The following is a 25,397-nucleotide window of genomic DNA, read 5'->3' on the forward strand; positions in this document are numbered from 1 at the left end:
ATGCCTGAATCAGTTATCTTGCAGAGCACAAGGGTCGTGTCAATTATCTGTCACCTAACTCCCTCTCATACTATGGAGTTCCATCTTCTACAGATTGGCCATACATGGTTGTTGCAGGGTTTAGCACTACATGAGTCTCAGGCCGAGTGTAAGAGTGCAGATGTATATCTCTCATACACCAGGGTGACAGTCTCACTGTGAATATGCAGTGGTGTGTCTGTTGCACTGTCCACAACCTGGATGAATACCTCACTGTTCTGAAATAGTACATACTGCCATATGTTGTACACTAGTAGTGCCAGTGATGTGATACTAACCATGGTTTTCCATCCACATATTTTGGGTGGACCTCCCCCTACATCCTAGGTGAAGTAGCAAGATTTGAGTACCCAGATGTATCCAGTAAGTGTGATTTTGTCTGTCCTGTGAACTGTTGAAGTATTTAGTGTGAGTGAGTCATGTGTTCAGCACCCAATGCTAGGAGTGATGAGCAGTAAAATGATCAGAAAGCAGATTAGGATGCATGGTGACAATGTGTCACATTTAAGTGGTTCCCCATGCACGGGCAGAGAGTCATATCTTGTGAGGCTTCTGGCACTCCATGGCCAGCTTTGTGCAAACAAGGTGATGACATGTAGCTCCTTATGTGACTCAGATGTGCACCATTGTGTATGTAATGGCACTGGAACACACCATTCACTCAACACAGTGATGCACCTTTTTCTTGACATATTGGGGCATCCCTGTATTGTGATGTACATGTAGGAATGTGCGGGCATTTGTCTAGTAGCATGGTGCCAATTATCTTGTAATCCACCTACGTGACAACTAAATGGAATGTGATAGGCGTGCATGCAGGTCAAGTACAATTGTGTGCAGACATGGTTATGGATGTTTGAGGAATGGTATTGGCTGATCAGGTATTGATGGGTGCCCACACATGGCACATGAATGTAGAAGTGAGAGACCTATGGATACCAGCTTCATATTTTGACATCACCGAAATTATGGTCCACCCCCTGACTCCATGTATGAGTGGGCATGCATTGGTGGATGAGCTGGACAGTTGAGATGTTGATCTGCATGGCCATACCGCCTGGGGCACAGGGGGTTGGATCAGCAAATGTGCAGGTAGATGCGATGCTCACTGTGTAGGTGACAGTCCTTTTCATCAGGCTTGCATGTGTACCTATCAACACTGAACCCTTATGGTAAACAAAATCATCCCATACTCACAATAACAGCATCAAGTTTCAGCTGATGTATGTTTGAAAATTTGACACTTAAGAAGAGGAATAGTGGCCCTGATCAATGTGAACTTGACACCGCCTTAGCATTGTCACACATGATGCAAAGTTTAAGCACATCTGAATTTGTTTGTTACCTAATCTTGTTGTGGATGGCTATGGTGTAAGGGAAGTGGTGCTAAGGCTGCATTGTCGTTTCATCCACCAGGGCAATTGTACCATCTGGATTTTGAGTAGGAGTGCATGTGCTATTCGATGTTGATAGTAAGCTTATTTACTGTACATACTCCACACAATGCTGACACTGATGGTTGCCTGTCTCATTTTTACAGCTGCCAACATGAATGAGGACCAACTCCGTGCGTTTCAGAAAAGGGCAGTGCCCTTTAGGCACATTTTGGCAGTGGAATCTGTGTTCAGGAGGATGCCACGCCGCTATTGCTCAGAGAGATCCACTGGTGAGTGGCAGGTATTCAGCCAAGGGGGGCCGACACTGCCCACACTGGCCAAACCAAGCACAACTGCTGTGCAGGGGCTCACAGCTGCCAGCATCACCATTGCTCTAGCTGCTGCACCCACAAGTAGCATGACACAGCCACCCACATCAGTTGCCATCGACATGAGTGCCATAAAAGATCTTCAGAGGGATGTAAAACTGGTTCTCCAAAAGTTGGATTCTATTGAGCAGGAGGTGGCCAAGAATAGCAAGACCCTCAAGAATATAAAAAAAAAAGACTCAAAAGGGCCAACCTCTGAATGACATTATGCCACTCTTCCCAAATTGACTCCCCTCCCTACTCTTTTTGTGTGGGCATTAGTGGGTTTGTTGTAGGTTAAAATACATTAGTGGATTAGTTAGGATAAGTAGGTTTGGGGTGAGTTTACTACTTTTTAGATGTTACTATGAGGGGGGGTCTATGTGCAGGTGATGTTGTGGCTTTTATATTTTTGTTTAAAAAAAATAAAAATAAAATATTTGTTTAGTCATAGTTAGTAAATGTGTAGTTTAGTGCATGTTGTCCTGCATGTGTCCTGTGATCTAAGGGGGTGAGGGGTGAATGTTTAGAGTGTGTAGTTAAATGTGTAAGGTAAGTGTAGCATAGAGTAGTTAGGGTCTGTTGTGGGTTTGTATAGTTAGGATAGGTTAGATTAGGATACGTGTTAATTATTATTGTTTATTTGATTTATTTATCATAATAAATGTTATTGGGTACTCCCTTAATTCATGTGTCATATGCTTGGGTCTCAGGGTCTTCCCATGGGTGTACTGTGCAAATTGTGTATTGTCCTGGGAACTCCGTCCTGCATCCAAAGCCCTCTCTTGACACCTCCTTATGGCTTAGCTGTCACATTGGCAGCTACAACACATCTACTTACCTGTGCACCTGCCATCCAGTGTTCCCACCATTCAAGCTGACTATGTTGACCATGTATAGGACAGGATAGGTGTGGGAATTCAGCTAACATTGTATGTGTTTAGTTTTGGGATGTTGGTCACTGTGGGACATATTACTACTGCCTATATATCATTCCTATCCTGCTAAACTGACCAGTGGCAATAATGGATGAGTTTGAGTCCCTCTGTTTCACACCAATGTGTTCTAGTGGTACTCCCAGCTGACAAAATTGCCCAATGACTGTTTCACACTCATTCTTGCAGTATGTAGTGGGTGTAGCATACATGTTTTCAGAATATATCACATATCCAGTGATTTGATTGTAGGAGATGAGGCCAACATCAACGTACAACATGTAGGTAGCACGTGCATAGATATGTGCCCACATATACATGCACTCTTGTAATGACACTCTGTGACTTGAGACATGTTAAACACATCACAAACACTAGGCATAGTAGAACTGTCACAACATACATAACCATGCTGGTTGTGTAGGTGGTGTTTATTTTCAAGTGTAACAGTGCAACGTATGTCCAGGTCTGTGACCCCATTTGTGGAATCCATCCAATTGGGACACAACACAAGTCCAGGGTTGAGGGACATGTCACTGGACATGTTTGGGTAAAGTGTCTTTCAGTGCAGGAGTACATTAAATTGTCAAATGGAAACTTAGGGACAATAGCAGTCCATAGCAGAGAGGTCAACTGTGTGTTGAGGTAGAGTGCATATCTGTCAGAGTGCCAAAACTGGCATGACGTCAAGCACAGGACTAAGGAAAACACTGCCCATGTGGCATGGGCTGGTGCTACCGGGAACTCCTACAGGTGAAGATGATCTGTTCCACATCTTCATCCTCTGATGTGTGTTGTGCCTCCTCTACCCTTGATGGTGGTAGTGGGGAGGTAGAGGAGGCCACACACCTCAGTGGTTGCAGATGTGGACTCCCAATTCTCGGCAGCTGCCATCTGTGGCACTACATATGGCATCCCTGCAGCAAGGAGGAACTGCTGGCTATTAAGTATAGCTGCAACATCCATGTAGTAGGCAGCCATGTCTGCCCTGAGGGAGACCCTTCCCAGTGCATGGAGTCCTTATTGTCATCAGGCACACTGCTGCCAGTTTGGGAGGGCGGTTGTTGTGGCCTCTACCTCATGGCAGCAGGTATGTCCCTCAGACACTCCTGGGCTCCACGCATTGGGGAGTGTGTGAGTCGGCTGGCTGCAGTCTGTTCTGTTGTCGTAACCATGCATGTCCGCTTCCCCTCAAGGCTGGCTGCCATTGTTTGCATCCCCACCTGCACCTTCTTGGCCAGCTCCTGCTGGACTCGCATCACTGTCCTCTCAAAGCTGGTGCATGTGTCCTTGGAGTCCTCTGCTGTGTTGGTGCCGGCAGGTCATACTCTTGGGGTGCTAGGTGGGGCCTGTGGGATGTCTGCTAATTAAATTCCCCTCCTTGCGACTGGAGGTGGTGTCTGCATGTTCACACCCACAGCAACACCCATTGCACCACCTTCCACACACTGTCATGATCAGGTGGATCTGTATTTACAAGGTGACATAATGCCATAAAAAGTATCTTAACGCTACCTTGTTAATACAGCGCAGTGCTTAGTACCATTGGAGCATCACTGAAAGTGATGCTCCAGTGGCGCTAGGGGCCTATGATGCGCCCATTAGTTCCCATGGATTGTTCCAGTACATCATAGCTGCAGTCTATAGCCCTATGCCCAACCTACACGTCACATGAATGGGAGCCCAGTTTCCACAATTGTCTACATCATATCTTCTAAGTGTGTTGTCTATCCTTATTGTGTCTTGACAGTCTCTTATCTTGTTCTACCCTCCCTTTGCATCAATTTGCATGGTGTTGCCCTGCAATGTGTGTTCCTGTGCTCATGCCACAGCACCACACATGGCAATTTTCACCTGTCCCAGTCTTACATGTTTCACTCACATACACCCATGCTGTGCTGAGACCTTGCACCACCCCAGGGATGGCATAGTCACCACACTGTGCTCTTGTTACCTTTGATGTCTCCTCATGTTGTGATTGTGTTTGTGTGCTACTTTGCATAGCACTCATGGCCCTGGCAGAGTACTGTTTCTACTCCTGTCGGACTAGGTTGTTTACCTTACTGAACACCTATGTCCTCCCTCTCAATGTAGCCCTCCTTGCACTATGATACATGAGTGCAGCATGGTGACAGTACAGCTCATGTGACAAAAGCTTAGGTTTGAACTCAGGGATGGCCAATATGGGTATGAAATTTCTGTGGGGTTCTTTGTTCTGTTTGTGACAGTGCCTGATGGTAAATGTGTCTATGGACATTGCCAATTCTGAGGAGCTGTACTCATGTCAGGGCCTATGGTAGGTTCATATTTCATGCGCAACAGTCCAAGGGGCACCTGACTGACACTGTGTACTTGTTCCCCCCCTACAGCACAGGTGGTGGTGGCAATTGTTGTCAATGTGTAATGCCCCGTGGGCCAATGGCCTAGACATGGCAGGTTACCAGCACCTGAGGAACTGGCTATGGCATCAGTCCTGTGACACCAGACTTCTGATACGTTGGACACTACCCTCCAGGTATATATACAAATTTACTCCAGCCTTTGCATGGTGGTGTAGCCCCCATGAAATAGTTGTTGGTGAAGTGGTATGGTGTGCCCCTGGTTAACCCTGCACAGCCCATGTACTTGGCATGGGCAGTGCAGGGTGTCCCATACCTTAGCCCTTTGCCCTTTCCATTGCCTGATTTGCAAAGCTGGGTGCAGCGTGTCCTGTTACACCCAATGCAGGCCACAACTGGCACTGACTCCATTTGATCCATCTAAATTGTCTAGGGTGTGCCCCAAAGAGCTACCATGTGCAGACATATTACCAGCCACCATCCCAACATGTGACTCATACTGCCAAGTGCAGTGGGTACACTGCACTGGCAGACGTATTAACACCTGGCTTGCCCATGCACCATCCTTCGCCAGGTGATGTGGAATTAACCATCATTATGTGGAAGCCATACCCCATCTGTTGTATGAGTGTGTTTATTTCCCAATTCGATTGTGATGGACATGGTTGTGTCCAAATAGTTGTGGGCTCAGCCCGTGACCGTTGTGACCTACTATTAGCAATCTGTGGTATATATTTTGTGTATTGGCACATTTCAGTTCTGCATCAATATGTGTGGTTGAACACAACTTCAGTTTAGTTTGTCTGGGTAATGGCATGTTACCAATGACTCCAGTCCAGCCTGCTATTCCGCCAGCACCTGTTGGGTTAATTGTTGCATGCACCCAGGGGACACCCTGACTGGATGATGTAGGGAAGGCTGCCTCATGTGGATGTGTTGTCTAAGTGTGGTGGTGCTACCAGCACATGCCTGGGGACTGTTGGGACAGTTCCAATGACTAGTGTGCTGTGAGTTGAGGCACACATGCGTTTGGGCAATGAGGCAAGGCTGTTGCAATATGTTACAGCAAGGGACGCCACTATGTAGTTGGCCCAAGAACGGTGTTGACTGACTGGTCTCTGAGGTCTTGGTTGTGTTAGTGGTGTTGATGTGACTACATGCAAGGGATTTAGTGAGATCACAACCAGTGGCACTGTGATTATACTTGCCATCCATCCCATGTGCTGCATTTGTACATGTGGATATTTAGGCCTGGTTTTCTCAATATGTCCAGGTTGTGTATGTTTCAATGGTGCATGGCACTCACAAGACGCAGGTACATGGGTAAGCTTACATTGGCATGGTGCAAGTTGCTTACTGTGCAATGTGTCCCTCTGCGCTCCTTTGACATACATTGTGTGTGTCCTATGTGCCTCCCCCTTCTAGCGTTGAAATTTTAGCATATATTTCCCCCCTGTAACTTACTCTGCCTTTGTGGTGTTTCCTGGTATTCTGCACTGTCCTGTCCTTGTATCCCTGTGACGATTTCTTCCAGGATGACCTCTGCAACCATCTCCTCCATCTCATCCAAGTCCTCTTGCGGTTCTGGACTCCCACCTCCAGTTTGCAGTGCTGCCTTCCTGTTCCGTGCCATTTTTTCCTTGGTCCTTCTCTTGCAATCATGCCATTGTTTCTTGCACTCAGTCACTGTTCTCCTAACCTCTGCCATACTGTTGTCCCTGTTATCCACAATCTGCTGCCAGATTGCCTCTCTCCTTCCAATTGGCAATTTGGAGGTGACGAATAGGTGATTTTGATGCTCCGTCACCTCTCTCACCAGTATTTCGTGCTCCTCTGCTTTTTCTTCTCCCTCCCCTGAGTCTTGTCTGTGACTTGCTGGCTGGTTCCTGGTTGGCTGGGGTCTCCCTGGGCTCTCTCCTGGCTTCTGGGTTCCATTTTCGGGCTCCTTTGCACTGTTTGCTCAGTTTGCATCTCTTTTTGACAATATTGCGGGCAAAAATGGTGCATTTCTGCTTTGCGCTGTGTTTCCATGTCGTAAACCTGAGTAGAGTAAGTTTTCCTCCGTTAACATCATTTTGCCTTACGACAAGGTGCAATGGTTAACGGGGGAGAAAAATGACTCAACTGTTTTTAGCACCACCCAGCGTCAAAGTATAAATTTGACAGCCAAGTGGCATTAAAAAATGGCGTTAGCGCTAACCTTTTTGACGCAAAACTGCGTTAGAGCAGTTTTGCATCAAAAAGTATGAATCGGGCCCTAAATGCTATTACACAAATATGCCAAACAACACACAATTCCACAAATCAACAACTAACTATTACAACAGTACACATAACTATATTTACCCACCATATATATATAATACACAACAAAACACATAACTAAAAAACATTATCATTAACAATGCCAATAGTTCTAACTCTAACAAATGTGAGACCTATTGTATTGCAAATGCTTGTTATAGATTGATGTTGGATTTCTAATGCACTGGGTCTTTTTCTTATTTACTGTTTTGGTCATTCTAAACAATTTACAGTTAACTGTCTCCTAAGTTAAGCATGACTGAATGTTGCCAAGCTACCAACGGTTGAGCACGAATTAATTTATTGAGACATGACTGGACCTTTTTAGTGATTATAGTATCATTACTAGCTGAAGGTACATACCTCCACCTAGTAATAGCCAGCCCACTTCCCTACAAGTGTGTTGCCCTTATTTTGATCCTATTTGGGAAGTGTTTCAGTTTTTTGTGTAGAGGACCACCATGGTTCAATTGGCATTTTACATGATGCAGCGTTTAGCAACGAGATGGATGAAGAAGAGTGAGAGGCACACACTCACTTTACTGTTTTCAGGAGACTGGCAGCTTTGAGCAGCTCTGCAGGTCCCTACACAATATTTCTTATATTAATAGTCCACTTAGCGGGTTGTTGCCCTGGGTTGTCCATTCTGAAATATTTATTTTAAAATGTATGGCACTCTGGAGGCTACGGATAAAGGGAGAGGTGATAAAGGGATCTGCTTGTATGGACTAGCAGTAAAGGGTATTTTTAAGCAGATTGCTGAGTGTTATTTATGGTATTAGTTTTAGTGTGAGCGTTATTTGTATTAAGCAGAAGCCTCCATGTGGCACTCAAGACAGGACTAGCACTCAATAGCTTTCAGCTATGGGTTTCCAGAGAAACACGACTCAGTACCCCACCCAGTGCATTCTGGTCAATGTGGTTTATCTTTTTCAAAGTTGCAGATTATCCAGTGAAGCAAAGCTTGATTACTATTAATTTCATTCAATATTAATTTTTTGCATGATAACTATTAATTTCTTCAAATCTTTCATTTTCTTAATCCTTGGCACATGTGGTTCATTTTTCATGAGCTCTTCGGTAGAGCAGAGTAGGTACTGATTGCTAAGCTTCTTTGCAGCATAATATTTAAAGGCCAGTCCCTTCCTAACTTTTTATCACGCAGCATGCTACTGCAAAGGTAATCTCCCTCTGGTTCACATCCATTAGCCCCAGGAACCATTTTATGTAAAAAGCAGAAGCCTCCATTTAGCAGCACTAAAAGCAGGACTGGCACTCAGCAATAACCTTCAGCTATACTGTAGGTTTCAAGTGTAACACGACTCAGTAGCACTCCCAGTGCATTTTCTAGGCATTGTGGTATATGTTTTGCACAGTTGTAGTTTGTCCACTGAAGCAAAGCTTGATAACTATTCTTTTCTTCCAATATTTCAGTTTTGTATCATGATAAGCGTTCATTTCTTCAAATCTTTTATTATTTAGCCCCAGACATATGTGATTTGCTCTTCCCGAGTCCTTGGGTAGAGCTCAGCAAGTAGTTCTGTCTCTAAGTTTATAGGGAGTACAGTGATTGCCCAAATTGGATCTTAGTGTTTCACTGGGGGAGGACACAAAGATTACCTTAGTTTACTGCACCATAGGTTTTAAAGCCCAAGTTTAGTGCAGCCAAAGACTTACATCATCTTGAAATTGGCCAAAGTGGGTTAGGTTGGGTTGGGTTGGCCCAGGGAACCTTTACCCCGTTGGCTAGGGCATGCCGAGGAGTCATTTCCACCCACTAACGTATGCTAGGCTTAAATGTGGAGTATTAAGGCACCCACTTTAGGACACTCCTGGACTTCAGGAAGAACAGAAGAGTGCTGGACCTGCTGCCTGTAACCTGAGAGGAGCCCTGGAGGACTGAACCCTGCTCCATCTTGTACCCAGAATAAAGAAATGGGCCCCAAGGGTCATAAGGATAAGGCTAACATGTAAACCTACATGGACACAACAAACTACAGGAGGCCGAAACCTGCAACTGCCCAGCTGACCACTGGCAATGGACCTGGACTGGACCATGCTGTTTGGCCTCTGCCTGACACCCTGTGAGTCTCTCTGTGTCTCACCTGAGGTCCTAGGGGGCTTTAGAAGTGTATTTACTTGGTGGATTGGGACTGCAAGGACTAAACTCTGAAGGTAATATCTTTGACCAGTATGAATTTGGTTAGTGTATACTGGTCCGCATTCCAGTGCAGTCAGCATCAAATTGCACTTAGGTTCCAGTTCTACTGAGAGCATTGGCTATCACTGGCACTTTGCGCTTCTTGGCACTATTCCTACTTAAAACCTTAAAAATGTGTATCTTAAGTTCCCTTATTGGAATTTTTGTCATTTTGGTGTCATTTATTTTTATTAAATTATACTCTATTTTTCTAATTTAGTTTGGGGTTATAATTGTGTTGCATTTTGACTTTATTACTCTTTTGGTACTGCATAATTATTTACTCATTGCCCTAAGTTAAGCCTGTCTGCTCTGTGTCATAGAAAACAGGATTTTGAGCTCAGGTTAATGGTTCACCTTGATTAGGGCAGCGATTGTTCCATGAGATGGGTAGATATCCATCCCAAATAATATTCCAATTTCTTACAGACAGTATTTAAGCGGTCTTGCTGCAGGCAGCTAAATCAGACAGCATTGTAACAAAAAATTTAACATACTTAAAGTGCTATTAGGGTTGCCCCTTGTGCAAGGCTCTACAGCTTTATGTCTTTTCAATTTCTGGCTCCTCTTCTGGGAACTACTGTGCATTTTATTATTTGTGGACATTACGGTGAACTTCATAGAAACCTCTCAAACCTCAATTTCAAGTATTGGGTTTTAGCTTTTAAAGGAGAGAATAACTAAATGATTTAATTGTATTGACAAAATTGCATTCCTGGATATTGGTGTCTACTTGCCTGTCATGAAAAAAGAGCTAGCCACATAGGCTTTATAAATCCGATATTACAGCCTTGTGCATCACAACTTTTTTTTAATGGTACTACCTTGACTAGGACTTGTCCTGCCTGCATTTTTTCACTAGCGCTGATCACCAAACAGAACCTCAAATGGCCAAGGTGAAGGAATGTTGTTACTAGGTGGAGGTACTTAGAGAACATAACTCCAAAAGCTGTCCTTCATGAGCATATATGTTTCTTCAGATTCATAACTGATTAGTAACTGTTCACCTGGCCCTCCCTCCGAGGTCACCCCTAAACTGTTTGCCTCTTTCATTTTTTGCTGAATTCATTTTTGTTTGCCTTAGGACTCTTTACCACTCCTAACCAGTGCTGTAGTGCTTGTGCTCTTTCCTTTAAATATGTTAAGATTGGCTTACACCTGGTTGGCATATTTAATTTACTTATACATCCCTGGTAGAGTGGTGTATCATATAAAGAGAGTCTGTAAATTGAATGCTACTGGTGGGCCTGCAGCACGTCTTCTGCCACATGTTTAAGCAGCCCCTTAAAACATGCCTAGGGTCTGCCACTGCATCATACTGACAATTCGACTTTGCAATATAACCCGCTTCCAAGCCTTAAAGTTTCCTTTTATTGCATATAAGTTACCCCTAAGGTAGGTCCTAGGTAGGCCGGGTGCAATGAAATTAAAAGGCTGGATATGTACTTTTAAGTTTTCCATCTCCTGGTAGTGAAAAACTCCTACATTTGTTTTTCACTACTGTGAGGCCTACCTGTCTCTTGGGATAACATTGGGCTGCTTATTACATTTAATAAGTGCTAACGTTTGATCACAGACATATTAGCCTTTTATGTTTGGTATCTATGAAATTGTAATTAGAAATTATCTTTAATGTTAAAGTCGGATTTTAAATTACAATTTTGAAAAATGCCACTTTCAGAAAGTTTGCATTTTCCCGCCTTTAGCCACTTGGTGCCTGTAGCCTTCCCTTGGTCACATGACTAGTAGTAACTGGCAGGTATTTTTTGTGAATTTCTCCCAGACAGTCACACAATAGAGGGATCAGGTGTGCCAAAATAGGCCATCTGCTGGCAGGATGGAGGGTGGAGATATGCATGGCCCACTTGCAACTGAACAGGCTATGCTTTGCCTTCACACAAAGGGCTTGTCTCTGCAGTCAGCTTGGATTCAGGGCAGGGGAGTCAGGAAATTCCAAGGTAAGCACTTTAAAGAGAAACTTCTAGAAACTTCACCAGCTTTAAAGAGGGCAGCAGGTGTAAAAATAGGGCCCTCAGACCCACTCTTCAGTTCACTTTCTATACCTAGGAAGGACTCTCAGAGGACTGCCTATGGCTGTGACCTGCTGTGTACTCCACAAGACTACTTTGTTGCACCTGAGATGACTGCCTTGCTACCTGGAGCCTGCCTTGAACCCTGTGAGGCCAGCCCTGCTGTTTGGGCCCTGCATCTTCATTAGAACACAGGACTACCAGTGACTCTAAGGGCTAGCTTGTAGGCCTCCTGTTCAGAGCCACAGGGACATATAAGCCTCCCTCCCTCTTGAACCTGCACCTGGACCCAGCCTGAGTGACTCCTGAACCCCCAAGTGGTGTCCCACCAGTTCTGGACCCTTGATTGTTGTGCTAAAGGTGTCCAGATAGCCAAAATCCAAAACTTGGGACAGGACATTTTTGGCTAAAACCTGCTCTGAGAACTGAGGGACGCCCCCAAGGTGCATAGCCGGTCGGCAGAAGTAATGGCTGCTCACTCTACATTCTTCTCCACAGCAACAAATCCAGTTAAAGGGTCTGTCGTCAAAAGTTTAGACAACCTCCTGGCACTGACTTCAGCTCCAATCTCCTGTCTTGTTCACTGGAAATTTTCAACTCCATAAAAGTGACTAAGTCTGAAAGCAGAAATCTTCATCCAGAGACTCCCTGATGATGACATCTCCTCATCAGAGACGGCCTGTAGCCTTGATCCACTGAACTTTACCTTTTCAGAACTTTTTTTCTTGATAATTCTTCTGTGTCCAAAGGTAAGCACTGCCCGGCCCAATCCACTTCTTTTATCCAATTCGCACTCCATCGCAGTCAGCCGTTCTTTTTTACTTTGACCACTTCTCACATGACTAGATGTCTGCTTTTGTTGCTTTGATCTTTTAGGTGCTAGTGTTTACTAAAAAAAAAAGTCAAATTAATGATTCCAGTTTTAATAATTGCATTTTTGTTGTTTTGGTGTCAAATGTTTTATTAAAATGCATCATATTTTTCTAAATTGGTGTGCAATTTTTTTTGTTGTGTTTTCACTTTATGACTACTCATGTGCTGCATAAGTACTTTGCAAATGGCCTCTAAGTTAAGCCTGACTGCTTTCTGTACAAGCTACCCAGAGTTCAGCACAGGCTGATTTAGTGACCTTTTGTGATTCTCCCTGCCAGGGATTGTGGCTGTTGCTTGACCAAGGCTCACACCCCTGTCAACCAACACGCCATTTGCTCACAGTAACCAGATTGGAAGATGAGCAAAAGTCAAAACCATCCATGAAGCAAGATCATTTGAACTCTCCAACTTTGCAAAATACTTCAAACAAAGGTGAAAAAAAATGTTAGGTAAAGTAGTCCAAATGCATGAATTTGCCTTTAGAGAAGACATGAGCTGCCATTTTACGAACAAATTCATAGAAAAGAATAGACTGAACTTAAAAATACATTAAATTATTAATACAAAAAAATGTATCACCCCTAAGACCTCTGAAGCAAACTCAAATGCATCAATTGAAAGAACGTCAATTGCAACAACAACCTAAAATGATTTATTTAAAAATCCTCCTTGCCCTCTTACAACAAAGACCACATCCTACAAATTGCAGCTTTAAAGGAAGCTATTTTTCAATTCAATGACCTATGCTACAGAACTATCTGCAACAAAGCTAACAGTATAGCCTTTAAAAAAATACTTTTTGATGCATCCCTCAAAAATGCTCCATCTACCAAGACATTCCTTGCCATAATTAAAATTACAGTCACAAAGTGCTTTACAAATCACAACAAAAGACATACAGGACTATTTAAGATCTTTGCAGCAGACTGAAAATCTGTTTCTATGAACACAGCCATAGCTACCACTGGGCCCTTATGAAGGGTAAGGAGTGATGCACCCATGAAACAAAACTCCTAATGCTTGTCATACGTCTGATCCACAGAGACGAAGGGGAGCAATTACCAACTAACACAGACAGTTTGCAAGCATATTATGCTCAATATAGCAAGAAGCATGGCATGGCTCATGTGTCCATGCAACTCCTAACTGGTCCATACTGCACGGAAACAATCTTTGGCAAAGCTAATAAGTCTAATCTATGTGAAAACTATTGGCTTTGCAAATCAATGTATTTTAGCATGTTATAGAGAAATGTGGCTGCTGTGAAGCATGCTAAATGTTGGAAAAAAGAACTATCATGCATTCAGCATTGGCTGTATCATAGCACTTTTTTTCTTTTTGTAGTTAGCGGATGGGAGCAACACAGACAACAGGTGGCTGAAGGTGGGAGAGAAGAAGCAACACAAACAACAAGAAGGTGAGGGATAGACTACAGGGAGCAAGACAAACAACAGAACAGTAGAGGGTGGGGTGTAGCAGGGAAGAACACTATCAACAGTGAGGGTGGGAGGGAAAGAAGAAACATGGACAAGGTGGTGAAAGGGGACACGGACAAGGGGATTGGGAGGGGAAGAAGCAAGTTGGACAAATATGACATGAGATGAAGAAAATAGTACCTCAGTCACAGCACGAGCAGCAGGACAGTAATCAAGATGAAGCAATCAGTTCTTGGCCCATGCTCCAGGCAAAAGAATAGGAAGTGAAGCTGACACATGCTGTCTAATTAGGAGGCAACAAATAAGTATGACAATGAAGCCAATGGACTGTAAGCCATGAGCAGTCTCTATGCCCCTTGTTGTACACAATATCTCTCACAAGCAATAACGCATACACTGTCCTAGGCAAGATCTAAAAAGGACCTTTATTGTGACTATCCATAATCTTAGTTCTGGTTGTCTCACCATTCCAACTGGCTGATGAAGTCTGCACTGGAGGCAAGACTGGGACAAGGATTCTCCAAAAGAAATTGTCATGTTAGGAAACTAATGAAGCGACATAATGTGAGCACCTGTACTTCTAGTTCTAATGTGAATTGAGAAGTAACATGCTTAACAACTTCAAAGGAGAATACCCACATGATCTGAAGCCCCACAACTTGTTTCATTAAAAAGAGGAAGAAAAGCTGGCAAATGCTGTCTAATTAGGAGGCAGCAAATAGAAGTGGCAATGAAGCCAATGAATAGTAAGCAATAGGCAGTCTCCATGCCCCTTGTACACAATATCTCTCGCAAATGACAGGGCAAGCCCTAAAAAGGACCTTTATTGTGACTATTCATGATCTTAGTTCTGGTTGTCTCACCATTCCAACTGGCTGGTGAAGTCTGCACCGCAAGCAAGACTAGAACAAAACATCTCCAAAAGAAGCTGTCATATCAAGAAACGTATAAAGAGGCACTTTCTCTTTTTAGCAGCACCTGCACTTCTAGTTCTAATGTGGGTGGAGAAGAAACATGTTTAACAACTGCGCAGGAGAGCACCCACATGCTCTGAAGCTCCACGACTTGTTACACTGCAATCATTTGCTTGCTATGTCACCTCTTAAAAGGTTCACTAGATAGCCTCCAACCCTCAAAACCACTTACTCTATCAGCTGAACTGATAATCACAAAATCCAGTGCACAAATATTTATCCGTCTGATTTTACCTAACTGCTTCCCTGCTGGAAGTATTCACCCTCCAAGACATAAACTAACACTTTTTCATTACCACCCATAGCACCGGAACACAAGGCCTCTTATCGCCTTAATTAATCTCATATAAAGGTACAGTCTAACTGATAACTTGGCCACTCATTTAACACAACACTATTTCCCTTAGTTATGTATGTGTTTTATAAAGATTTGTATATAATAGTACAATAACTTCGGGACTGCTGACTTACATCCCAACACTGAAAAAAAATAACTTAACAAAAAAACCCGGAGGCCCCAATGTGGGTCACAATGCAGTCTATGGAAATCCAAAATTAAACATAAAATCCTCCTACTCATCCCACCACATTTTCTTTTAGGGTTTGATTCCAAACCCAACTCTCAGCTTAAGTATCACTAACATACACAAAAGATCTGTGAAGAATATCAATTTACTATTACTCCATGGCCACAAGCAGCCTCCGGTTTTCTGGACAAAGCACAAAAAAGGGTCACGGTGCCTTGAAAAAATCTGGCAGCAATGACCATACAAACATTCACTAAGAATTAATCAATCCATGTACCTGACTTCAAAGCAGCAGACCTAATTTTGTATAGTAAACTCTAGGTGAACTAAGGCCTTGCATTTTAGCAAGATAGAAAACAAAAAGAAGGCGACATACAAAATCTTGGAACGTCGTGCCTTGTCTACATTTATATGAAAATACAACTTATCCACAGCTCAATGCAGGCACAAGCTTTACCGAGTTAATGCAGACATTAGGGCCAGTGAGATATTTACTGAAATATTTAAAAAATCGGATATCAAAGCGTTTGCTTTTGTTTTAAGGGATACCGAATACTGATTAAAATATTGCCATTATCTTCAAACCATATATATTCATATGCATAGACCATTCTAGCACCATACTTGCCAAGTGCCATCACCCTGCTTTCATACGCCTATGACAAAAAATTATCACCATTCGTCCTACCTACAGTAACTGTAAGTTTATTAGCTGAGCAATACACACTCAATGCTACTACAGCCCTCTGTCAGCCAACGCAGTCCTTTTCAGTATGACAGTATCATAGACATATGACAGAATTTCCAAGGTTGATCTTGTGAATTTGCTCAAGGGTAAACCTAGGTCCACAATATGAAGGTTAAAAAGCAGGGGTCCCAAGGCGTGCCCATTCAGAGACCTTTTACAGTTATAGTTTTTTTCCAGTGGAAGTGACAGAGGCTGCAAATTCAACCTTAACACAGAATTCCCCATTTTGTTAATTTTACTCAAAGTTAGCTAAAATCTACACAAAGTCTGTCTTAAAAAACAGTGAATGAGGTTTACAATAAGGGCCCTTTCACATGGACTGAGTGATGGATTAATAATAGAGAGCACTCGGGTTGCCTTCAATAAAACAGTGTTGCTGAAACTCAGTTTAATGAATGGGCAGAAGATTTGTACTCCTAGTCCTGGATAAAAGCTTCTACAAAATTAACACTTCCCTTCATCCTATACTGGAGCGATTAAGAAGTATATGGAAGAAGGCAACAAGAGCTCTTTAAGATCTGGCCTTCCAAAAAGGTCAGAAGACTATTGTGTAGATTGTCCAATACCTAATGTGGGTTTTGGGTCAGCTAATTGCTTAATATTGATTGCTTTTAATGTTAACCTAATTTCTTTGTTTATTATTTGATAACTTCCTCTTTTTGTGTTCGTCTTTCACCTGAAGCACAGCTGATTTACAGCAATTCAGAGTGGATGCCCTACATCTTTACACTTTTTACAATCATTGAACTACATTGTCTTTTTTCCGCACACAGCTAGAACACATGGGCCCATATTTATACTTTTTTAGCGCCGCATTTGTGCCGCTTTTTGATGCAAAAGCGGCGCAAACTTACAAAATACAGTTGTATTTTGTAAGTTTGCACCTCTTTTACATAAAAAAATGACACAAAAGCGGCGCTAAGATGGTATAAATATGGGCCATATTCTTTCTCTCTTCCTTTGCACTTGTATTGCTTTGCATTTTGTTTCTTTTCTTCTGTGCATGCTACTTTCCCCACCTTACCTCCGTCGCTCACGCACCCAACACTACTCAGTTGCTTTCCTTCCTCTCTATTTCTTACACTGAGTGAGTTTGTCCACGTTTCTTCCATTGCTTTGCCTCCCTTCCCCACTCTTCTGTTGCCTTTTGCACCTCTGCTGCTCTGCCAAACATCCCACTCTATTTTGCTTTCCATTCCCCACCAGTTCCTGTCATCTTTCTATTCTCCTCTGTAGCTTTTTGTCACCAAAACTCCTGTAGCTCCACACAATTGCTTTTTAATCCCTCACCCTTTTTAGGTCGAGCGCACAAGTGCTTTGACCTGTTATAAGTATTGTGGGCTTTTAACCATGACAACCGCACGCCCATCACTTTCACTTGTTCGTGGGCTTTCCTTTCAAAAATCCCTTGATGTTGTTGCTAGTTGCTTTATGTTTGTCCCGCCTTGGTGCAAATTTCTTACTGCCCTGCAGACTGAATCTGTTACATGGATAATTGCACAATTGGCACTATACTTCAGTGTGGGTGAACTATTTTTTCTTCTGTCTTTCCCCTTGGTGCTCCATGACACCCATGGCCCTCACAGTGCTCACAGCACCAACAGCGCAAACTCCATTGGTGACATTGGCGCGCTGGTTGCAGTGCTCACACTGTTACCTATTTAGAGTCATTTCTTTTGGCTCTCCCCTTCATGCTCCATAGATTTCCAAAAAACACTTATAATTGATAAATGCTTTACAGAAAAACACAGAAATCCACAAAGCAGCTCCTCTGACACAGCAGGAGAGCCCATACTACAATATTCACTGCACTCGGGAAAAGTCATCCCATAATGCTTTGCAAGCATTCTTTTTCAAAACATTTTTTCCCATAACTCAGCCTTTGGTGGTCCTAGGACAATGGGACCACTGCCAAAACGTTGAGCATGGGGCACTCTTTCTGTTTATATCATCTCTGTGTCCCCACACTAGGTTACTGGGGACCCCAACATAATAAGCTCTCCCACCATTCAGTCTTTTTTTAAATTTTATTATTATTATTTAAAAAACTCTTTTGGCTGGAACTTTTGTTTTATAGCTTGGACTAGTTTGTGTTCTAAGGGCTTTAGTAGTGCAGTAAGGCAGCTAGGTCTCAAAATATGAAAAATGCGCCTCTTTCTAGAGGCTAAATATGTGACTGTACTACATTACTTTGTGCCATTTTATTTTCATGTGGTTATGCTCTCTAAAAGCTAATTATATGGTTATATCATCACGTTTCTTTGAATTAAATTTTATTGGGGTGTTCTGAGCATTATAGTCAACATACTACAACTTTTACTGCACTGTGTTGTCTCATAATTTACTATCCCAATCTTTTACAAAGTCCCATTTTTTAAACAAAAAAAAATAAAAAAGCATTTTTTGTAAAAAACAAATTGGTAAACATTTTTGTAAACAGTTTTGTAAAAATTCTTTTACAAATTCCCATTCTTTTACAAATAATTTTTGAACATAACTCAGCCTGTTGTGGTTTTAGGACAATGAGACCACCTTCAAAACGTTCACCACAACCTGCTTTTTCTGTTGAGATCGTCTCTGGATCCCCACACTAGGTTAGTGGGTACACCAAAATAATAACCCTCCCACTCCATTCAGTGTCTTTTTAACCTCTCTCATAGCTGGAACTTTTGTTTTACAGCTGAGAGTAGTTTGTGTTTTAAGCATCTTGTTTGTAATATCATTGCAGTAGGCCTGCTAGCCCTGAAAATGTGTAATGCACTACATCCTCTACGGGCTTCGTATATGGTTACACTCAGTGCTTAATTTGTGCTTGTTGTTTCTGGTATGGAGGACCGGCACTTACTTTTGAAGGCTGGCACTTATTTTTCTGCCTCAAGCATTTACTGCGAGCAAAAGACACATATTGGAAAGACGGAGGAAGAGAAAAACAAAAAAGTGTCACAGTGAGAGAAATCAGAAAGCTGCAAGAGTGAGCTGAAGGGACAGGGAGTGGCTTGAAATGGAATGAAGAGGCCGAAGATGGCTTCATGATTAACCTGCCTCAGTATTCCGTCTTCGCACATTTAATTGCAGGAGCCGCATGTTTAGGAGAAGGGCTTTGGGCACCGTCACATTTTTCTTTTTTAGAAATTAAGCGTTGGTTACACTGCAATACTTTCAGTCATTTTCTTTTCATGTGGTTATGCCCTCTATGAACTACCTGTATGGCAACATGACCATGTGTCTAACTAGGGGCTGGTCTGAACATTACAGTCTAATACCAAACCTTTATTTCTTTTATTGGGTTTATATCATAATTGTAAATTTTTATTAATCGCTCCTTATTGCAATTATGACCATGATTCAGGCCAATTTAACATCCTTATTACACTATGACTGTTTGGACACTCTTGATATGTTTGGGTGACCCTTCTAGTTTATTTCTCTTGTTACTCCTCCATGGCTATCTTTTTTTTGAGAAATGTGTTAGTCAGCCAGAAACTCTGACATGGGGTGGTGAAAGTGGTATTCTATTGGAATTAGCATGGCAGATTTAAATTAGGAAACTAAATGGCAACACTTTCATTTATGGCTGCAGATAGAGGAAGAAGGTAAATGGAAATGCTTTAGTTACATGCAGGGTCACTGGAATTATGTGACACACAAAGACCAAATTATGAGGCATGGTTGACCAATTATGAGCCAAGAAAAGTCTAGTTATGAATTTAAAGCGCCAATAGCTCTAACTCAAGCTTGGGTTTTTTTTCTTCTGAAGAAAAGGCTTTTAATGTACCAAGTTAGTAACAGCACATTATTGCAGGCCTACTCACTTTTTTTTGGCGCTCACATACTAATCTATACTTTTTCTTTTTGAAAAGAAAGCCATTTAAAATTTCTGCCCAAAAAGGTGCATGTACCATCAGCCAGTGTTGGGCCTCTTGGAACATGTACTTCTCAACAAGTCCAGCATTTCTACTTTAATATTTTTCACCATGCTTTGCAAATAAGCATTGATAAGACAGTAACTTTTTAAAGTTGAGCCCGCTTTGTCATACCTGGTTATAAATAAGAGGGTGTGTTTTGACAACAGCAAAATCAATTACACAACCTTCTTTTTCGCGTGCTTCCTAAAAATGTGTATCATCAGGCACTGTCAGAAGTCAATAAAGGAATTTGTGTCACACACTAAGGGCCCGATTTATACTTTTTTAGCGCAGTATTTGCATAATTGTTTTATGTAAAAGTGGTGCAAACTTACAAAATATCATTGAATTTTGTAAGTTTGTGGAGCTTTTGCGTAAAAAAAATGACGCAAATGTGGTACTAGAAAAGTATAAATCAGGCCCTCACTTTCCTTCTGAAATTGATTTACTAACAATACTTCTGTAATTTTCTAAGTAAACATTTTCAGCCTCAGGAACTAAAGATAACATCTAGAAAAAAACAATTTTTATAGTCACATTAGCACATGATGTCACATATTCTAAATTTAAGCTCCCTCTCAATCTAAAGGATGCTGTATTGGAAATTGCGACAGTGTGCAGCAAAATGTACCATTGACTGTATACCACACACCATTACCACATTCCTTCTGAATGGGTGTGACTCATTTGCTACACTTGTTCTTTGTGTGACTCTTGGATTTTTCACAATCTGAATAACTTCAGTGATATAACATTAATGGCAGTACCCTTACTCTGCGAATTGTTCCAGCACCACTTCCTATAAAATCCCCAGTATTCTCCTAAAGACTAAAATAACAAATTTAAACTAATTTCTGTACTCTGCCAGACATTACTCTCTTTTAGCTAGTACTCTGAGTGCATTATTACCTAGTCTCAGCCGTTGGTAGTACATACTGCTGCCACACGACCAGTCTCACTAGTCGCATGCATTACCTTTGAGCCTTGCATCAAACAGGATGCTTCAGACACATGCAATGTGCTGAAACTCGGTGGAAGAGAAAGAAATACCTGTATAATATCAAGCATCTTATAGAGGGAAAAGGTAGAAAAGCCTTGTTCATACTCAAGCAACCTCCAAGAAAGATTCCCCAGGTTTCTGAAACACTCAGAACTGCAACGAAGACATTTATATATTTACATTTACAGAGACCAAGAACACACGTTTTTAAGGGGGGGAAGAAAACGTGGAGGGGTTGGGACTTTTACAATAGTCAACGTTGGGCCGAGAAACCCGGATCGGTGATGTGGTGTGAGTTGACACCAATGAAAAATTGTGAAGTTTAAGGAAGTCATTTCGGACGTGTCTTATACAAGCCTGAAAGCTAGGATCGAGCACAAAAGGAGCATAATAGTTGGGCAAACCCCTTTTAAGAGAAATCATAGATGACAGAAAAATAAAAAGTTAGATATGGTTGAATATAAATACCATTTCTATAATTATTCAGTCCACAGGATCTTTCAATATTTCACAGGATACAAAATAAGGAGTGGTTTACGCCTAAGGGGTGCATAGTGGCTCGCTATGAAAGCTGCATTACCAGCTTTCCTGGTCTAAAAAAAAACCTGGCACAGAAAAGCTGTGAGCTGAAAATTATATTAAAAGGGAGTGCGAAAGCCAGGACTTTTTTCAGGGGGCGTTGGGGGCAAGGTCCTCACTAATGAAAATATGAAAGGAGGGCTTTGTGGTGCTGGAGTAGGGGTTCTGTCTTCGACGGTTTTTGAAACGTGCTGCAACGTTAGTAAGATGTTCAAAGCACACAGTGGTACCAGTCAAATTTGTTTAGCATCGTATTATTCTGTGCCAAGGCTTCTTCGGCAAAACATGTGACCAACAGTGCTTTCAAAATATTTGAGTCCAAACAAAAGTTAGTTCAAAGATAAATCTAAAGGAGGATAGAAGTATGCCACCAATGGAGTTTTCATGAACGTTGTGGCAAATTATGAAGTTCAAAGCTCCCTAGGGGCAATAACAATGGCTAAAAATTGATAAAGCTGAAATAAACCTTTAAAGTCTATTGGGAGAGTCTCCTAGTAGAATCTCTTGAGAAATTGCTTATAAGTGAACATGAAATGGCAAAAATTGGAATGGATTAAAAGATAGTGAAATCGGCAAGTGGTGCATTTTTGCAAAGAATTACATTGTAAAACTGGTTTCCACATCAATTCAATGTAAGATTTAATCTCTGACAAAAATATATGTACCTAATACATGTCAATATCACATCCACATTTTGTGACCCATAACATGTTTTCTAGATTGTAGTGTTGGGTCGCTGGGAGAGATCCAAGAAAAGGCAAGATAGTCATAGAAAGCGGGAGGCAGTGACAAAGTAATGCAAAATAAGGAATGAACAGACAAACAACAATCTTTGCTACAGCTGCAAGCATGTTGAGAGACCATTGGAGATTACTTCATCAAAATCAGATTACGTTAATATTGCTGCCATTCATAGACAATAGGGCTGCCATGACAATGATAGGAACTAGCCACTACTATCCATTATAACGCACAGCCAGTCTGTTGTAATCTTGCCTGCAACTGTCCAGTATGACACACCTCTAAAGAATATGAAACACTACCTGAATACAATGTCAATAAACTACTTTGACTCCAGTCAAAGGACACCCCATAACCATAAACGTTACCCAGATTCTCACTGTGTTAAAAGACCATACTCATGGTAGTAAGTGGTATACAAATGCAAATAATGGAACAAAAGCCCCCCAGCCCAAAGCTGGTGAAGTACTTACTTTTATGCCTTGATGACAGAACTGTCTCATCATAGATCTGTCTCACTGTGATCACAAGAAGGAGTGCATGCCAAAAATATTTTTAAAAAGTCTCAACTAGGCTAGAACAAGCATCTATATGAGGTGTCATAAAGACAGAAACAGAAACTAGGAGGCAGCATTAAAATGAACAGTAAAAACAACATATATTGTATTATCTCAAAAAGGACATTCAACTGTTCAATACTTTTTGGAGGATGGATTATTAGTAGGGATAAACATGCACCTACCACTAGAAATAAGGACACCACCCCAACATAAGGTCCAGTCAAGGTCTCAACACATTAGCACCTGGCTCAACCCTTGGTAGCTGGCTGCAAGCAGGCAGGCTTAACTCAGGAGACAGGTATGTAAAGCATTTAAACACACCAATGCAGTGAATAAATAAGACACAGCACATAATAAAAATCCCACACAAATTTATAAAACTAGGAAATACTTTTAGTTTTAAAAGGACACCAAAACAACAAAAATCCAATATACAGGACCGGAGATTAATTTTTATAGATTAAATCAAGAAATTTGCTTTCTAGAGCTTAAAAGCTAATAGCGCCAAGCGGGGGCATCTGGTCGCGTTAGACCAAAACTAAGTCACAATTTGAGGCCCACTGCAATGGAGCCCTGCTCTGATACACTGAGCAGGAGGCCTCAGTCAAAATTTTATCTTTGGACTTAGTCGATTTTTTTCTTGTTGTCGGGCGAGGCTCCTCATTAGGCTGGGATGTAACGTCATCGACTTGGTTTAGCGCGAGCTCCCGGTCAACTCCTGGAAGTCTCATCAAAGGGGAAACGCTCCAGAGCTACAGTGGAACAAACCTGAAATTCAGGCCAGGTCATGGTTTGTCAGCTGCGGCTTGACTCTCATCAATGGGTCGGTCACATTATGTTTTTTTTTTTTTTACAAAAGTTGCTCCAAACTTCAGGAGCTTCTTCCTAAAGTTCCCCTTGAGGGTTCAAAGTTTCCAGAACATAAATCCAAGCATCTAGAAGCTCTGAGATGGTCCTTGGAAGTTTGGACTACAATTCCCAGAATGCACCTGACCAAATCCTTAAACCTTCACTGAACACACTAGAGGCTGGGGACTTCTTGAAGGAGATTGTGCAGAAAGCTCTGTTAAACTGTTGCTTTCATGTAGTCGACTCCTTAATCCTTTTGGAAGCAAGGCAAAGTCCTTAGGGCTATAGTTCCCAGTGTGCAGCAGGGGCAGTTCTTCAGAGAGCGGCCCTTTGGGTGTAGATCCTTCTTCTCCTATTGGTTTCAGGCAGCAGGTCTGAGTTGCTAAGCAGCTCTCACATATTAAATCAGTGGTCTGGGGGAACAAGCATTGGGGCACTCTTGTCCAATGAAATGCAGAGTGCCACCCAAAGTATGACAGCTTCCTCCAAAGTGTGGAATATTCTTGTCCCACAAAGCACTGTACTTCAAAAAATCCATCATGGAGGATATCTCTCAAGCTAAGTAAGACTTGGCAAAATCAACCTACTGGTGTGGCTCTTTTCCATTAACACTCCCCCTCCAGACTATTTCCAAATTGCATTTATAGGCCTGGCATATGTCTGGTGGGTATAGGGTGAGGGGATAGGCCTGGCTGGCATTCTTTTCTGTACTGTTCTCTTTAAAGCTCAGTTTGATTTACCAAGCCCCCTTTCTTGCCTGTGCTGTGCAGCTGCAGAGCTCCCCCACAAGATAACCAGTAATGGATACCCCTTCCGCCGTAATTTGAATCCATTTATATCTTATGAGATTAATATTTTGGTGGACTGGATGTCCATTACCATTGTGATGGAGTAACTAATTCGCCAATATCTAAATCAGGACTTAACTTTGTCAGAAATTTAACATGTTTAAGGTTCATCTTGCAGTGATGAATAAACTTGGTGTTATTTGAAAATGTATTCATTGCCTGTGTGTAGTAGTCAGTTAAACCACAGGCTCTTTGTCTAGTAGAATGTGGGGTTATATCTGCAAATTTCATACTGCAGGCACAGTTGTAAAATAGAACCTAGTTCTTTTATTACTATTGGTGGTGGTGAAAGTACTCTCCACTTTCCAAAATGAGCCATTAACCTACATAACAAGCCTGTATTACTTACGTTGAAAAGAGGTGATCTGCATACTGAAGTACAGCCCCAGAGTCACCTGGCAAGTTATTTGGTAGTCCATTGATAAGTGGGGCAGAGTACTCTGATGGTGCGGGAGAAGGTAGGAGAAAGAATTTAGGGAAATATTTTTGTTTCCAACTATTTAGTAACAAGGGAAACACTGGGAAAATTCTATGCACATGCACAACTAAAATGAGTTAAAATTGTGAGCCAGATTTGCCTAATTCCCATGCAACGCAGCAGCCAAAAATACAAATGCTGCTCTGCATTGCGCGAGAAGAGAGCAGGAGAGCACCATATCTCCAGAGATGTGGTTCTCTCCTCTCCTTTCCCCAACACTGCCACAAAATGTTGCTGCTGAACATCATGCACAAACATTTGAGCCATAATGCAAGGGTGAGTGGATGA

General features: G+C 42.0%; 1 protein-coding gene across 5 annotated transcripts in view; it reads right to left on the minus strand.

Moving 5' to 3' along the window:
- The window catches only part of LOC138300566 (uncharacterized), a 960,785-nt gene that overhangs the window by 884,309 nt on the left and 51,079 nt on the right, over positions 1-25,397 (minus strand). For 2 of the 5 annotated variants that reach the window (XM_069240153.1, XM_069240126.1), the window contains exon 2: positions 12,298-12,480. The exons of the other annotated variants lie outside the window; for them this stretch is intronic. The gene's annotated coding sequence lies outside the window, so the exon portion shown is untranslated. The remainder of the gene's footprint in view (positions 1-12,297; positions 12,481-25,397) is intronic. 5 annotated transcript variants of the gene reach the window in all.

Source organism: Pleurodeles waltl, chromosome 1_2 (assembly GCF_031143425.1).
Source record: "Pleurodeles waltl isolate 20211129_DDA chromosome 1_2, aPleWal1.hap1.20221129, whole genome shotgun sequence".
NCBI classification, from domain to species: Eukaryota; Metazoa; Chordata; class Amphibia; order Caudata; family Salamandridae; genus Pleurodeles; species Pleurodeles waltl.